Here is a 15,974-nt window from a genome sequence, read left to right as displayed (position 1 = left end):
CAGCTGTACAGAAGGTGGGTTGGAAGCTGGGAGCTGGCTGGGCCTCTGCTCATCTAAGTGCTTTGGTTGTTAGGGAAACCCAATCTTAAGAAGCCTTGGTTCCCAAGGACATGGAGCTGGCAGTGGGGCTGGGGGGAGGGATGGGCAAGCCAGTGCAGGGCTCGGGGGTGGGGGACTAGAGAGCAGGGCATGGGTGATTCTCCTGCCAGAGGTCCCCTCCAGTCGGTGGGAGGCGGCACCAGACCTGCCCATATGCTTCATCCATCCTTTCAGTGGAGTCTCATCAGATCCCTTAAGAAAGGCTGCGTGCTCTCTAGGGCAGGTGGTCCTCGCCCTGGACCGAGCTGGATGAACACCGCACAGGGACTGTCTGACACGGGAGCACAGCAGGTAGTTCCTGGAATTCCAGCAGGCCACCAGGCTTCCCAGCTTTGCCTCCAGTCCCATGGCCAAGATCTCAGCCTTCTGTTTCATTACCCACTAGATGGGAGCACGGTTTTCCCCAGAGCCCTGCAGGAGTCGGAACACTGCTGGCAACAGGGGGGTAATAACGGTGCCCATTTCTGGGCCCTGGTCACTCTGTTACCCACGAAGGTGCACTGCCTTATTCCTGGCAATTCTGCATCTGACAAACGAAGCTGACCTTGGCAGCTGAGTCAGCTCAGGGGCCACACCGGGCCCCCCTGGCGCTGCTCCCTCCCTCGGGTTCAAGGATGGCTGAAGTGGCGAGAGGGGTACAGGTGTGCAGGGAGCGGCCCTTCCCAGGTGTATGTTCATCACAGAAGCCTGCAGACCTCTTCTAGAAAATGCTGGCTCCTCGCTCCATAATCCCAGAGGATGGATGCAACCTGGGTGGTGGCTTACATTCTGGATTTAATCGTCCTTAAAATTGTTACCTTCTGGGGAGGTATTTCCCTAGATTCGGGCTGTCCTTGAAGAGGGACTCTACAATCCACATCTGTGTGATTAATAAAAGATGCCGGCCCCTCCACGAATCCCCCCCACGCTGCCGACCCTTCCAGCACATCTGATGCGCCAGATGAGGCCGTTTCAACGGGGGAGGCGGCCTCCTCTCTGGCTCTGAGATTTTTCTTCTCTTCCTGCGCACTGTCGACCCCAACCATCGGTTGAGTTTGTCGGGGAGAGCAGCCGGCCAGGGCTCACTGGCCCCAGTGGGCCAGCCTGACATTCTGGGCCCTAGCTGTCCGCTGCAGCCCACCTCCCCCACTCACTAGTTACTTATTTTCCTGTCTGTCTGGACTTCAGGTCCACTTACTCCCCATCCTCACCCAGACAGGGCCACCCATTTGGTGTCCAACACATGCTCGCGAAGTCTGCCAAGCGTCTGTAGCACGTGCTGTACCGTTGCTCTGTGGGTGGCGGGGCCGAACCCTGGCTGCACAAGAAGGTTACCTGTGGCGCTTCTGAAAAATGCAGACGCGCTGGCTGTGCCCTCAATTTCAAGCTGCAACCTAGTGCTGTTTCTTGAGAAGGTCATGCCAACCTGGTGTGGGAGAAGTTCCTGTTGTCTCACAGCTGCTTCTCTGAAGCAGGATCATTTCTTCCAGGGAAGAACGACCACATCTGAACAAACAGGAGCTGTTGATCTGCCCCTGGTGCCTCGACGCTACATGCCAGTTGCTGGCCAGTGATTTTTCTGGGGGACACAGTGACATCATCAGAGATGACGGGGTCACAGCAGAGAAATAAAAGCCATGTTAATTTCAAGGTCCATTAAAACTCCAGTTTAAAAAAAAATCAATATTTTCTAAACATAAATGGGAAAAAATTGGTAGGAGACGAAATTCTATTTCGAGCTTTTAAGTCTATGACCAGCAAGGGATGAAAATATTGGCCAAAAAAAAAAAACCCACAAACTTTTGAGTATTTGATAATCTTCTTTGGAAATGTTACGTATAATTGCAGGTTATTTAGGATAATTGTTTATTGAAGTAGATTGATGTCTCAGGCATTGGGTTTTGATGGAAAGTCAACTTTTGCCAATAGAAACATCTACAATCAGAGAACCCGTAAGCCAATCAGGGAGGGTTATCTCGGCCAGTGTGCGCTGCGTTTCAGAGAGGAGGAGAGGGACTTCTGTCCAGCGATCTTGTTCTTCCCACAGTGATCAGATAACACCTTCTTGAAGGGATAAAAAAATCAATGATGGACCAGAAAAAAAAAATCCTGGATGATTTCCATCTGTAGAGATGAAACCTGCTGTAAAACTCCTTCACACTGTCTGAAAATACTTTACTGCATTCCTTCAGGTGTTGGAGGTTTTCCTTGTGTGAGAAGGACGCACAACTCCACATACAACTGTGCAGAGGGGCGGGGGCTCTAGCCCCTACCCTCAGGCAGCCCAGCCTGACCCCTGGGACCAGATAAGGGCTCAGGCAAGGCTCAGGGACGTGTGGGATTAGTAACAGAGGAAGTGTTCACTTCTGTGTCCTGGTCACAACCCTGAGAGTGAAGAGTTTTGACTCAAAATGCCTCCTTAGGATAAAACAAAACCCAAAAACTATCTTTCATCATTCAGCTTTCATTTTGGACGGAATGGAAACAAAGTACATTGACTTCAGTAAATCTAAAAGCCAAATTAGATATTTAACAGTTTAAATAGTCGGCACTATTCTTAACATGTTATATTAAATTATATTAAGTATTCTTAAAGTATTTATATTCTTAATGTATTCTCAGGTGGGTCCCACCTGCGGCCACATTGTCTCAACGGGAAGAAGAAGCTGCAACGCCAGCCAAGGCTGATTTTAGTCTTGCTGGTTGTACACGGCGGGGTGTCTGGGCTCCCGGCACGCCCACAGTGTTTAGGCACCGAAAGCCTTTCCTGGTGCCTGCGTTTGCAGGTGACTTCCTGGAGCCTCTTCCCTCCTCTGGCTGGCGGCCTCCAGTCAGAAACTTGTCTGCTTCATCCAAAGCACCCTGCCGCTTCTGGGACTCGATGGCATTTTTGCCTAGAGACTCAGTTCTGCAAAGTTATGTCTGGAAGAATGACCCAAGGTCCACTCCCAAGTCCCCCTCACCTGGGAGAAGGCACTGCCATGCCTGCAGGCACACTTTCCTGCCTTCACTTTGGCAAAGGTTTCCCGTTGCAATGTGCGGTGGAGCGTCCTTGTGTGACCTTCTTCATTCCAGCCGAGCTGGCCCATTTAGTCGGGCCACAGGAGACCTCTCTTCACTGGCGGCTTTGGTCTTTGTTTAGAAAGTGCCTCCAGCCAGGATGGGAATGTCTTCAGCCAGTCTTGATGAGTTCTGGCTTTATTTTCTCATAAAGGGATGCCAGTTCCAGACCCACCATCATTCCTGGCACAAGATCTGGTCTGAGTGGGCTTGAATCCTCCTTCCTCTCCTATCTGTGTCAGTTTCTTTGTCCCCTTTGACCCGCCAAGCTCACCTTGCGTCCTCAGGCGGCGGCCCCCAGGTTCCTCTGCCTCTGGTCGGCTGGCATCGCCTCTCTGCACCGCATTTACATCTGTTGGCATGTGAGACCTTTCCTGAGTTGCCCACACATCTTTTCAATCAGAGGAATTTGGTTTGGTTTTCTTTGGAATTTTGCATTTGTCACCAAGAGTTTCAACAGCTGAACATCCTGGCTGTCAGCCCCGATGCGGGAATGGCTTCTGAGGACCCGGCAGAGGCAGACGGTGCTAATTGTCCAGTCCCTCCCAGCCCCCCCCCCCCCGGCTCAGCGGTTCCCTTAAGTCTGGCCTTAGAAATTTCGGAGGAGGAGGGACATTCTAGCCAGGCTCAGATTTTTGAAGAGCAGATGTTTGTGAACAATTCCCTCCAAATGGTAATCCTGAACTTTGATAATTAGGTGCAGATGATAAGATTTCACAGAAGAAAGTCGTGTATTTTACCATCCTTGGACTTCAGTCGGATCGAATCCTTGTATTTCTCCACACCCGGATGGCTCGGGAAGCGAGGGGGACAGCACTGACAAAGAGGAGAGATGGAAAGATAAAAAGCAATGAGTGATTTTTCAAAGCCAATTATGTCCATGTCTATGGGACGCAAACCAAAGTTTGGAGAGAAAATAAGTAGTGTGTGTGGGCGGGGAGGGGCTTTTCTTAATCTGGGAAACTGGTTCAGGCCCATGAAACATTTCATCAAAAGCTAATGTGAAACCCATGTGCTCATCAATATTTATGTCCTCCCGGCTGCTTGTGGGCCCCTCCACTCCCGCCTTCCCTCGCCGGGCCAGTCAAACACTCCAGCAAAGGAAAACAGTGGAGGCTAATAGCACAGTACAGTACGGCTGGCTCCGAGTGTTTTCTTTCTGGAAACGTGCTATCTATCTTCCTCGTAGCTATTTATTTTTCACTTGGAATGATCTGCCTTACCCCCAAAACCTGGAAACACTTACCTAGTATTTACAATGCAGCTGCATTTGGTCCCTGTCCTCCATCCCCGAAGTGGCTGAAGTTCACAGGAAAGAAAGTGGGAAGAGGAGGGGACCGCTGGGTTCCACGGGAGCCCTGAACGCAGGTGATGACGGTCACCCTCCTTTGGGCGAGGAAACTGACGTTCTGAGGGTCTCAGTCACTCTCGCACTAGCTGGTGGAGCGGGTCTGGACTCTGTGGGAGGAATCAGAGCCCCTCCCTGGACCCCAGAACTCCTGCCAGTTTACAGCAGGCCTGTGGTGGTCTCGAGTGGCTCAGCCCCTCTGGAGGGCCTGCGGGACACCTCCTCCTTCTCCTTTCCGGCTCGTGGGGCTCAGAAGCCCCTGGAAACCACCAGCAGGAGCCTCTCCCACTACCTAGGAACAGAACGGGTCTTTGCATCTTGCCTGCTACCTCATGTGTCCCCAGAGAGCAGGGCAAGGTTGGATCTAAGCGAGGTCTTTCCCGCAGCCCAACACCAAGGGGCACTGGGGAAGTGTTAGCAGGGGAAGGCGGGGGGAGGGCGGGGGCAGACGTGGCAGGAGGCAGGCACTTCCTTGCCCCGTGAGCCCGAGTCCCATGTATGCGTGTCGTCCGGAGCTTGTACGCAGGAACAAACGGCTTCCTTGGAAGTCACCGCCTTGGCCTTGTTTTACACCATCTCCGTGATCTCAGAACTTTCAAGCTTGATTTTTATACACCTAGGGGGAAAGGAAAGCTCAGCCAGACCTCAGGCTCATGACTCATAGAAACTAATTTTTAAATACACAACTCAAGCATAAATTTACATATAAAGAAGGATCTTGGTCGGGGGGGGGGAACCCTGTTATCATCACTTTGTGGTTGGCGTCCAAAACCACAGGAGGCACATGCGCAGAAGTTATGGTTGCCCGGCAACCGTAATTGACCAGTTTAACGTCTAAGCGGATAGACCGATGGTTGGAGCTCAGCGCGGGAGGGCCCCGCGCCCGCGCCGCCGGAGCGCAGGTGACGGCTCAGCGCCTCGGCCAGCCTGCGCGGGCTGGGGGCGGGGCTACATACTCAACCGCTGAAGACCCGCCCGGAGCCCTCCCGCCCCGAGAGCCCGGCAGCAGAGCGTTTCCATCCTGCCACCTCGGCCGTGATACGTTGGTCAGCTCTGCAGACTGAGCAGCGCCCCAGCCGGCTCTGCCCTCTGGGGAGGGAGGGCTGGGGGCTGGGACTTGCTGGCCGCCCGCGAGGTGTGCACGGCAGAAGGCCCTGGAGGGTCTCTGGGACAGCACGACTGGGGTGAGGCCGGGGAGCGGTTTTTGTTTTCAGTTGGGAACAAGTTCTGGGAAGAAGGGACCGGCAGAGCGAGTGAGAGGGTGAACAAGGAAGCCCGCTCCACGCATACTACGCCCAGACGGGTCCTCCCGAAATCCCCCGCCATTCCAAGGTCTTCAGCGCTTCCGCATGGCCTTGGGGACGAAATCTGAACAACTTCCACTGCTCTGACCATCTATTCCTGGGACAGGCCCTACGTGACAGAATGTCCTTTCTCATCTACTATGTGAACTCGGCCTGCTGTCTGGTGTGAGAGATACCGTCCAACAGGGAAGATGCCCATGTTGCCACTGCATTACTGGGCGGTGTGAAAAGTTCCTTCTGTCTGTGGTGATTTCTGAGGCCCCATGAGCTGGGCTGGAGAGAGGAAGTTGCTCCCATTCCCTCCAGGCAGACAGAGTTACTTAGCAACTCCTGTGACAGACCGAGCACAGCACGCAAAGAACGGGGAAAGGAGAGAAACGTAAAGGAAAGCATCTGCCCTATATGCTTCTGTGCAAACCAACGTCCATCCCAAACCTGACCTCATGAGCACAGAGAGCGGCGTGGGCACCTGTGATGGGCGGCGGGGGCTGTGTGCTGGGACGCTGGCCCACGTCCTCCGTCTCTTTCCTCAGCGCAGCCTCCCTGGTGGGAGGGATGGCAGCCAACGCCTCATCTCATCCTTATCGATGCAATGGAACTGGAAGAAACAGTGCGTGGCCTGCCCCCCTGGCCCACGCAGCAGCACTGACTCGTCCGTGGGCCAAGGTGACTGTCGGGGCCCCATAGGGAGCTGGCGCTGTGCTCGCTGTCCTTAAGGGAGCAGCACTGTGTGGGGGGAGGGGAGGGGAGAGCTCTTTAGAAGGTGTACCTTGGGAAGGAGGCGTGGAGCATCACTGAAGAACCCTTTCCATGTTCAGGGACCTTTTACAATAGGCAGGCGCATTTTAAAATTAATTCCAGCCTCTAACTGGGCTCCTCATTAAGGATGAAGAAGGAAAAACTGAAGTACAGAAACCCCGGGAAGGGACTTGAAGATTCTGGGGCCGAGAGGCTTTCAGTTTTGCTAAAACCCCTTGTTCACAAGTCCGTTCTATAGAGCCCATCACGTCGTCCTAGTAAACGGATGTTTCTCTTGCTACTGAATGATGTAAAGTTTTAGGGAATCTAGTAAAAAGAAATAGATTCAATCCACCTGTTATGACATGTCCCCTAATCAGGGGTAATCAGAGTAAATACTCTATACTTGGCCCTGTATCTTCTTACTACTGTAATGAAAAAATCTGGCTTTCTTTTCCATTTCATGGTAAACTCTTTAACGGCACAGACCTTCTCTGTGTGTAAGCGCCCATAAACACTGCGTTAGAGGGACGGGCGCAGGCGCCCCTAGTTTAATCAGCTCCTCTCCCCTCGTCTGTGTCAGCTGAGGTTGGAGAAACGCACACAGTTTCGGTGACCGTCAGGGATCCCAGGCTGAAATGCTCCTCATGACCAGAATGACAGTGTTATCTAAATAGTGAGCGTTTAGCTCCTCAGACCCGTCGCTCGGCTTCTTTTGTGCCGGAGAAACGTGCAGCCCAAGCCGAAGTCCACTTACCAGCAGCACAACTCTGTCACCCAATGGAGTGGTTACGTCGAATATAAAAACATTGTTCAGCTTTATCACAAGTTAAAATTCATGTCCGTTCCGCCCAGAGGGTGCGGGCAGAAAAGCGAGGGCAGTGTCCTGTCTGGTCTGTGGCTCTGTGGGACCTCGCTTCCATGACTGAGCCTTTCGGGCCCCGTCTCTGGCCCTGCAAGTTCAGTGTCTCAAATCTTTCCTGGTATGAGGTGGGATTACAAATAAACAGCCTTGTAAACAGCCTTGCAAACATCTTAGCCTCAAAGCCACTGATCTAAAATCTTCCCATTTACAGGCATTTTTTCGTGAGACAAAGAGAAGTGTCGCTCTGTGACTGAGCTGGTAGCTCCTACAGTGGCTAATTTCAGGTTCCAGATCCCATATCTCCCTCGCAAGTCGTCACCAGTCACGGAGAGAGAGATGATTCCAGGGCCATGTTGCTCCCTTTTTGACTTAAGAGGTGCTCCTGGCGTGGGTATTGCTGACTTCCTGGAATTCCCTGAGGCCCTGAACACAGGACTTTCCCGTTGCCTGTCTCACCCTCCCAGGTTTAGTGGTGCTTTTCTGTTCTTCCAAGCCCCCTTCTGACATTATGTCTCTTCTGTCTGGTTCCTGAGGCTCGCTGGCTCTGTTCCCCATGCTGTTCCACATCCAGCCCAAGGCTGCAGGGGTGGGTGTATTCAGCCCCGTGTCTGGGGAGCGGGCAGGCTGTCTTGGGCCCAGGCTGGCTGCAGACACACTCGTGCCTTCTTTTGTGTAGACTAGAATTCCAACCCACGGGGTCCTTAGACACCGGCCAGGAACGTCTGCGCTTTTCGGAAGAGAAAACTGGCAGCGCATTGATTCGTTCATAAACGTTTACTGAGTGTGCCTGTGTGTTCAGACTGACTCCAAAATCTATCTGGATGAAGTAAATAAAACAATTCATGGGGTGGGAGCTGGGGGTTAGATCTATTCCCTGAGGTCAATCCAAGTGCCTGTTTCACAAACATCTACTTTTGCACGAGTGAGTTTACCTTCCTTTATTTTCGGAGGCAGTGTCTGTGTCCACACACACACGTCCGGGGCTGCCCAGCCCCTGAAGTGATATGTTCTCCCGTTCTTTCTGTTTGTGGATCTGCTCCTGATGGCCTTAATCTCTAAGGCCAGCTGCCTCGAGAAATCACATCACGTTTCCCTGTGGACCTCACTTCCACACAGAAGTCACACTGAGGGAAGAGGTGAGTCATTTAAGCACTTTTTCTTCTTCCTGGGTTTTAAGTTTTCATGTTGCTTTTGCAAAATTCAGCAAGGCCGGGAGGTGGGTGTAACATGCTGGCTGCCTCAAACCCAGATATGTCCAGAAGCAATGGTTCAAAGCAGAGGCTATCTGGGCTGGGAGAGAAAATAAAGCGAAACTCCTGAGATAATGCTCGAGACAGATTGTCAATAGCATGTGGAAAGGCCACTTCACTCGATCAGCTGGGCTCTTTTGAGCAGAATTTTGATTGAAGAAGACATCCCGGGCAGGGCTGGTTCGGGCAAACCGTCTAAGCAAGAATTGCTCAAAATGAATAAATGTGAACCTGCATGCATGAGGCCGGATAGAGAGGAGCTTCTGTTGGGGGGAGACTGCCTTCTGTCGGCCCAGCTCAGGGTCTGTCTAGATGAGCGCACCAGAAGTCACCAGGGAGCCCACAGAGCCAAGAAAAAACCAGAAAGCTTTTGACCAATCGCACGATGTGGCGGGCAAGACTGGGGGCAAGGAGCCAAGAAAAAACCAGAAAGCTTTTGACCAATCGCACGATGTGGCAGGCAAGACTGGGGACAAGGAACCTCCTGGGATCGTGGGCTGATGGCCACAGTCCTCACTGCCTGGCGCCTCCTGAGCTCTGCACCCCAGGGGCTGGCACCTGTCCTCTGCAGACCCCTCCCGTTGCCCGTCCACCCCCAAACACAGGCAACTAAAGAAATTCAATGGAAGAAATTTTGGTAAATGTTTGAGTTAACACCACGTGGAAACCTCTTAAAAAAATACCTTCTGCAGTAGCGCTCAGGAAAGAATAGCTTTGGAGTGGGTGTCCGCTCTCTCTGGCCCCCCAGACCCTGGAAAATGGAAGCTGCATCAGTGTAGGATCAGACACAGGTGTCACCGAGGAAGGGCTACCTGTGAGCAGGATTGTATCACCCTCCCAGCCGCTCTGGATGCTCCCATCCTGGGTGTGTCCCTTGCTCCGTGTCATCTTAACCAGGGAAGTGACTACTTAAAAGATCTTCTAAAGTGACATGCAGAGAGATCTCAAGATTTGATCTGTACCTGCCTGGCCAACTTGCTGTCGCCGCACGTGGGTCTGGGGCTTGATCTGTGGCTTCATTATGAACCACTGCCCCAGCTTCCCTGGGAAGGGTTTGCTGGCTTCTCGATGCAGCAGGTGCTGCCCACGGTGGTCACGAGGTACAGCGCGTCTGCTGTGCTGTGGTCGGTGGAGGGACTGACCTGCGGGGCATGGCCATGGGGAGCTGGAAGGCTTGTGGCTGAGGGCGTGGGCACGGCCGTGTTGCGTCAGGGTGTTCATGGTCCCTGACTCGTGCCATGTCCTGCCTCACCACAGGCCAGTCTCTGCCCTTCTTTTCTCTCCACAGCTCCTGCCACCTTGCCTCCCCTGCGCTCCTCTCTCTCTGAGTCTTGTTGGCAGAGAATGTGGGTCATGCTCTCTCGGCACCAGTCTTTCACCCAGAATCTCAGGGACAATCACCCAACGGGGGCAGGGACTGTGGGAATTTTTAAGATGTGTCTGGAGGCAGCTCTGAGTGACCGCAAAATGGCGCTGCTAGGGTTGGCCAAGGCTCTAAAAATGTTGAACTTGGAGGAAGCAGTAAGGACGATCTCGGTTCATTTCTGTCCCCAGCTCTCTCAGCCCTGTGCCCGATGGGCCTTGTCTCGTACACCTTAGATCCCAGGTTCATGTTTAGAGCAGGCGTGGACCTTGTTGGTGGAGGATTTTTCTTGGGGTGACTTTCCCAAGGGCTGTGGGTTGTGGCTGACGTGGGTCCTGGCACAGTGGGGGAGAAGCTGGGCTCCGGGATGCGCAGCGCGCGTGTGAGCCCGCCGGCTGCAGTGCTTCCTGAGTCGCCTGCTCTTCCCACCTGCCTGCCCACCACGAGCAGCACCATCTCGGGAACGTGCTTCTCATGAACATTGACCCACGCTGGCCGGAAGCCACAGGGTACCCTGGAGATGTTCCCCTCCAAGTGGGATCCGGGCATCTCTGTCATGGTTCCCGGGCAACAGACTGACCACCAAAGGGGCTGCGGGGAAGGAAGGCAAGAGGCAGCCACTTCTGGGGTCGGGGAGGGAAATTAGGACAAATTTTTATTTCCCTGTAGCACTGAGTAAATAGACTTCAAGATAAATTATTGGTGCCCACAGCCGCCTTGATGCAAAACCTTTAAGTGAAAGCAGGCTTTAATGAACATACGCGGGTCTGCCCTCCCCTCCCACTTCAAGTCTGCTATTAACTCTCTATGCACTCGGGAACCTTTGGCTCATGGCCTAAATAATAGAAGAATAATTAGAATAATCACAGGAGAAGGTCGGGTCAGACAGCCAAGGATCTTCTTTTAACTATTTGGTTCGCTTTATTTTTTAGAATGTGTTACATTAGCCAAATGCGGCTAGTTTGCATCTAGAATATTTATTTTGTGTAAAATAGAATCATTGCTCTGCATCGTGGGCAGCCAGGCAAAATGATAATCATAGCAATGAGTGACTTCTGGGTCGGCTCAAGTATGAGCGAAACTTTCATGCTGGTTTTGGGCTCTTTTCCCCTGAGTCAGGCCTCTGCTGGGTAACCTGGAAGACGGAATTCAAATTAATCCAGGTCACCTGAGCGGCTTACGAGGGTGCAGGGACGTTGGCCATTCTTTTTATCCTTCACGTGTTGCTCTCACAGGGGTGAGGCAAGAACAGCTCACGTCCGGACGCAGGGCCCCCCTGGGCTGCGTGTCCATACCGGTGCTGGGAGGGCCGCAGGTGCGTGGGGACACTGGCACCGCGGCAGCCCTGAGCCCGGCTTGGCGCCGGCTGCTCCTGGCCGGGGCAGCCATCCCGGATGCCGCCCTGCACATGCAGGGCTTCACGACTCCGGCTTCTGCTCGCCCTTGCGGCCCCAGCCTGCCCTCCCTCCCGCCGGGCGCCGCCCAGCCGGGTGCCGGGTCGCGGTGGGGATCAGGGCTCCAGCCCTGCTTGGGGCTCGTTAGGTCTGGTGCCTGCCGACTCCGGCGTCTTCTTTGCGAAAATGGAGGCAACCCCAGCCCCTCAGGCAGGGCTGCCGGGCCGCAGTGAATGTCTTTACCTGCGGGTCCGGAGCGCCTGACCGGCAACAAAGAGCAGACTCACGGTTCTGAGTCCGTGCCGCGATCGTAGCAACTAAACAAAACAGAAAGAAGTCGGAAGAGGACACCACGTGCTGCGGCCGGGCGAGGACCCTGGTCCCACGCCTGCTCCCGTCCGTGGCGAGTTCGCAGGGCCCTGGTCCTGTCTCCTCCCTGCCCCAGTTGTTAGGTGTGGGTGGCTCTGTTGTTAGTAGCATGGCGGAGGGGGCAAGGGGAGAAGAGCGTGCAGACACCTCTTCTCTCTAAAACATAAAACAAGGCAGACGGATGGAAAAGGCCACCTGAAGAGCCGGGTTGCATGAAACCAACAAATCCCCTGACACAGTCCCTGCCCTAGAAAGCTGTCAAGACGTGCCTGCCCTCCAAGAGCCCTGCCCCGGAGGGGAGGCGGAAACTGAGGGAGCACCGGGCTCCCTTGCCAGGCACACCTGGGTGGCCGGTGTCCAGGGCAGGAGCGTGCAGAGCCCAGCGTGAGTGGAAGGTTCCAGAGTGGAGGAAGCGCTCACGCAGCCCCACAGGCCGCCGTGGGGGCCACCTGCTGTCAGTGAGGCCTGCAGTGGGGGGCACCCTGGGCTGAGGCGGAAGCTTTGGGAGAACAGCTGTCCCTGTGGAGAGCTGCCCGGGACTGGGGACTCCCCTCCGAAGCCAGGGTGGTGTACGAAGCCCGGCACTGCCGGTCCCCTGCGCACCCGATCCAGCCTGCCTCAGCCCAGCCAGGCAGCCAGCCACATGTGACTGCCACTTTCAACAGTCCTCCTCCTCGTTTTTGGTAATTGATCATCTGCATCAGTGACGCCAGGCTTCAGCCTGAATCTACTATAAGCCTGACAGCCTCCTACAGTCTCTCCGCGGAGTTTGTTTTTACCCTAGAAAACATCGGGTACCCTGGTGAGTAACTACTCCCAGGAAAGTGATCGCCCGAGAGGCACGGCTTCGGCTGGGCGGCGGGCATCGGAGTGGCCGCTGGGCTGGTGCCTGGGGCTGGTGGTGTGGCCGGAGTGTGTCAGGACAGCCCCCCGCCCCACCCCCCGCTGAGACACCGGTTAGTTTTCCAGGTTAATAAAATGAGGGGGTTTTGAGTCGAAATCTCCACGCGCAGGCCCCCCTTCCCGCGCACCGCCGCAGCCCCGGATCCCCTTCCGAGACCTGCTCGCTCATGCGGGCGGCACGCGAACTCCAGAACCTCGGCGCATCAGCCAAGCCCGCACCTCCCGCGTTTGAGGGGTTCCTAAATGAGAACTTATTACCAGCCCGTCGTTCTTCCGTGATCATCCGCAGCCGGGACGCTTTCGGTTGTTTCCGTACCATTTGGAACGACGCAGAGTGGATACTGCGCTTGTTTGCCTTCCGCGGCGCGCAGTGAGCTTTGCAGCGGGTCCTTACCCATTTGCATTGCGAAAGAGGCAGAGGCCTGACAGAGACTCTTTTGAGCTATTATGAAGCACTTATTCGTAGAAATTGAACCGTCCCCCCACAGCATTTCCTTCCTCAGAATCATCATTTCTACAAGTTCGCTGCACCTTCCCCAAATTCTGGGGCACGCTGTCTAAAAGGATCGCCTGCCGCTGAAAGCATTATTCATTTGGGTTGATACAGCTCCAGTTCCAATGGTTTCTTTCTTAACACTTTCCAGGGATCATGGAAGGAACGCCTAGAGGGAAGGTCACTCTCTGCATCGCTCAAGTACAGACCCGCAGAGGCGTGTGGGTCTGCGTGCACGTGGCGCAGGTGTAAAACGCAAGAAATGGGGGTGTGTGGTGCATGCACACAATATAGGAAAAATGTGCATGCGTAGATGTGCGTGGTGCACACACAGAAAAAAACAGGAAAAGCGTGTGTGTGTGGTGCATGCACACAACATACATCCTACGTGTGTGTCTATGTGTCTATGTGTCTATGTGTGCCTGAATGTGTTTATCTGTGTTTGTGTGTGTTCGTGCACACGTGTGTCTACGTACATGTGTGTATTTCCGACACTGAGCCCGGGTGAAGGCCTGCCGCTTCGTATGCGTTTAAATTTGCCTTCTAAAGAAAATCACACAAAAATGATTTCTAAAAACAGCTCGCTGGCGGTAGCAGAGAGCGTGCAGGCTTTGGAATGTTCTCGGTGTCTCTGCATTAAGCCCTCCCTTTCATAATTAGTCAGTTTCATGCTGCTTAAAAATAGCTCCGTGTCAGCTGGCCCATCAGACTCTGCGTGTTCCCAGGACGGGGGACGGGGGATGGGGGACGGGGCAACACACACCGCAGCTTAGCCGTGGGCCGCCCGCCCGCCCCCTGCTTCTAGCACCTCCTTGTTTCCTTCCTTCTGGCTTATTCAGCTTCCCTGCTTCTCGCGTCTTTTTCCTCCTGCTTCAGCTCCTCCCGTGTGGACACTGGCTGTCTTGGAGCTCGCCCCGGCAGGTTTCTTTTGTCTTCACGAGGGCCCCCGTGCTGGCCCGGCTAGGAGTGGCTCTTGTTCTGTTGAGGCTCAGGAAGAAGGGTGAAGCCTAGAGATTTTCCCCTTCGAGATGGGCCTGGTCGGCGCCCTGCCACCGGCAGCCCTCTCCCCACGCCTGTGCGCAGGCCTGGTCCGGTTGCCCCGCGGCTCAGTGCAGCCTCCTCTCCACGCGATGCTGGGCAGGTGGCCGCTGCCCCTCCTGCCCTCTGTCCACTCACCAGTGCAGTGGGCAGGGGCTGCTCTCCGGAGCCTTGGTCCCGGGGGTCCCCTTCCTCAGGCCTGCAGCGCGGGGGGCGATCGGGGACAAGCGTGCACGCTGCCACCCAGGTGAAAGGAGCTGGAGCGGGGTCCCGAGGATGTTTGCAGCGGAGCCCTGGAGCTCTTCCCGAGAGCGTGGAATTAAACGAGTGTCGTCAACATTATCCGTTACTACTGATCGCGCGCCCCTCGGTGGCCCTAGCACGCTCCAGGCTTAATGTTTCAGCAAGACCTTATGTGTGCAGTTCCCAGCAGGGTCCTGAACTTCAGTCCTCATCCTAATCACCTTCCAGGTGAAGCTCTGATGATTTTTAGATTCTCGGATTAAATCGTTCGCATCTCTCGATTTCCTGTGCCTTGACACTTCCCCTGCGCGCCCTGCAATTACCTTTCTAGCTTTTCCTGTAAGGTTCACATTTTTCTGGCTTTTTTTTTTCTTTTTTCCTTTTGTCCCTTCAGGTTCCCCGCTGGCAGTTACAACTCCGAGGTCACCCTCCTGCCCTAGGTAGAACTCTTGGCTGAGGACGGGTCTCCATTCTGTCTTTCTGCCTTCTGTGCTGAACACACGGGCTGGGTGCTGTGTGTTCCGTCCTGGTATAGAATCTTCTGGAGCTCCCCATCTGTACTCCACAGTGTGTTTTGGGGCTGTGATGAGCCCAGGTTTGGGGAAGGCTTCAGAGGCTGGGGTGGAAGATGAGAGCTTGGGAGGAGCCATGCCGGGCGGTGCCGTCTACACGGACAGGGTTTCTGCTCGCCGAGGGACTCCAGCTGGCCCCTTTGGTGCCTGGGCACTGCTTTCTGATACGGCCTGTGAAATTCTGAGTTGAATTTAAGCAATTCAGGCCTAACGTGAATCAATAACCATTTCTGAGTTCATTAAGGAGTTGGTGGGTACTATTTAATGAACCTTTATTGTTTAAGAGAATCCTGAGGGCCTCTCTGAGAGTGATCCAGGAATATGAATGCCTCCAACAGTGTGGTGTGAATGCATGTGTTTGTTTGCATTTAACGGCAGACTGATGCTGGGATACAATTTTAGACAGAGTTTCTTTATCACTGAAAAAAAAAGAGAAAGAAAGAAAAAAATCCTGCCGCTGGAAAGACAGAGCGTGAAGCTCTAGCCCCATCCTTCAGTTTCTGTCTTTGGAAAACTTAGTCTAAATCAAGCAAAGACAAGCTGACTGCAAATTATGCTGAATGGCAGTGAGGTGAGGTCGGCACAGCCCCGTTCTGGGGAGCGTTTATCACACACCACAAACTGACATCCGTTTCCTTCAGATCTAATAGATCACAGAATATGAGCGAGAAGAACGGGGCATCAAACAAGCACCCCCCATCACTTTTTGGGATGAAATGCCGGCGAGGCGCCCCTCTCTGCACCAGCCCTGTAATCCCCTAACTGCAGCTGCCCTTGGGAGCGGCGCACTCAGGCTTCAGAGGAAAAGAATTAGTGTTTCATTTTCTAAGACTGTCACACCCCACCTTAATGAGCACTTAAAAGAGATGAATGTGCCGGGAATGAAAAGATTTATTTGCGATATTTAAATAATCTCTCTCAGCTATCACTAAGCGGACACCCTCGGCTCTCACAAT

The 15,974-nt window shown here is 54.0% G+C and overlaps 2 long non-coding RNA genes across 4 annotated transcripts; one reads left to right on the top strand and one right to left on the bottom strand.

The window, feature by feature from the left end:
- Window positions 1-2,522: 2,522 nt before the first annotated feature.
- Window positions 2,523-5,362, bottom strand: LOC116278685 (uncharacterized). Of its 2 annotated transcripts, XR_012077686.1 has the most exons (3): window positions 5,190-5,362; window positions 4,385-5,102; window positions 2,523-3,954 (listed from the first exon to the last, which is right to left on the bottom strand). It is a non-coding gene; the product is annotated as an uncharacterized lncRNA (long non-coding RNA). The 2 variants fall into 2 exon arrangements; XR_004188017.2 differs by having other exon boundaries at window positions 4,385-5,362.
- LOC140699480 (uncharacterized) lies at window positions 5,325-10,222 on the top strand. 2 transcript variants are annotated; one of them, XR_012077685.1, is made up of 3 exons: window positions 5,337-6,456; window positions 7,605-8,529; window positions 9,932-10,222. It is a non-coding gene; the product is annotated as an uncharacterized lncRNA (long non-coding RNA). The 2 variants fall into 2 exon arrangements; XR_012077684.1 differs by lacking the exon at window positions 9,932-10,222 and having other exon boundaries at window positions 5,325-6,456; window positions 7,605-9,573.
- Window positions 10,223-15,974: the final 5,752 nt, after the last annotated feature.

Source organism: Vicugna pacos, chromosome 11 (assembly GCF_048564905.1).
Source record: "Vicugna pacos chromosome 11, VicPac4, whole genome shotgun sequence".
Taxonomy (NCBI): domain Eukaryota; kingdom Metazoa; phylum Chordata; class Mammalia; order Artiodactyla; family Camelidae; genus Vicugna; species Vicugna pacos.
Note: the sequence above shows the minus strand (reverse complement) of the source record. Positions and strands in the feature narration are given on the sequence as shown.